Genomic DNA, 991 nt, shown 5'->3' with positions numbered 1-991 from the left:
GTCCATCATGTTGAGGGTCTTCCTCTTTTTCGTTGACCCTCTACTATACCAAGCATGTCGTCCTTCTCCAGGGCTCCTGATAACATGTCGAAAGTACGTGAGACAAAGTCTCACCATTCTTTCTTCTAAGGAACATTCTGGCTGTACTTCTTTCAAGACAGATTTGTTCGTTCTTCTGGCAGTCGATGGTATATTCAGTATTCTTCGCCAACACCATAATTCAAAGGCATCAATTCTTTGGTCTTCCTTATTCATTGTCCAGTTTTCACACGCATATAAGGCAATTGAAAATACCATGGCTTGGGTCAGGCACACCTTAGTCTTCAAAGTGACGTCTTTGCATTTGAACACTTTAAGGAGGTCTTTTGCAGCAGAATTGCCCAGTGCAATACATTGTTTGATTTCTTGACTGCTGCATTCGTGGGTGTTGAGTGTGGATCCAAGTAAAACGAAATCCTTGACAACTTCAATACTTTCTCATTTACCACACACACATATATATATATATATATCCCTGGTGTCACAAAGTTTAAGCGCTTGGCTGCTAACTGAAAGCTTGGCAGTTTGAACCCACTCAGCAGCTCCGTGGGAGAAAGACCTGGTGATCTGCTCCCATAAAGACTACAGCCTCTGAAGCCCTATGAGGCAGTTCTACTGTGTCATATGGGGTCGCTATGAGTCAAAGATTGACTTGATGGCATACAATAAGAACACACACATGTACACATATGTGTATACATAGATGTGTGTGTGTATATATGTATGTGTGTATATATATACACACATACTCATGTACATATATGTATAAACTGAGTTGCCATTGAGTAGATTCCAACTCATAGCAACCCTATAGGACAAAGCACAGAGTAGAACTGCCCTACAGGGTTTCCAGGGAGCGGCTGGTGGATTCAAACGGCCGACGTTTTGGTTAGCAGCCATAGCTCTTAATCACTGCACCACCAGGGCTTCATATATATATATATATATATAT

This window comes from Trichechus manatus, unplaced genomic scaffold, assembly GCF_000243295.1.
Source record: "Trichechus manatus latirostris isolate Lorelei unplaced genomic scaffold, TriManLat1.0 scaffold00002, whole genome shotgun sequence".
Taxonomy (NCBI): domain Eukaryota; kingdom Metazoa; phylum Chordata; class Mammalia; order Sirenia; family Trichechidae; genus Trichechus; species Trichechus manatus.
This window is presented reverse-complemented; position numbering follows the sequence as displayed.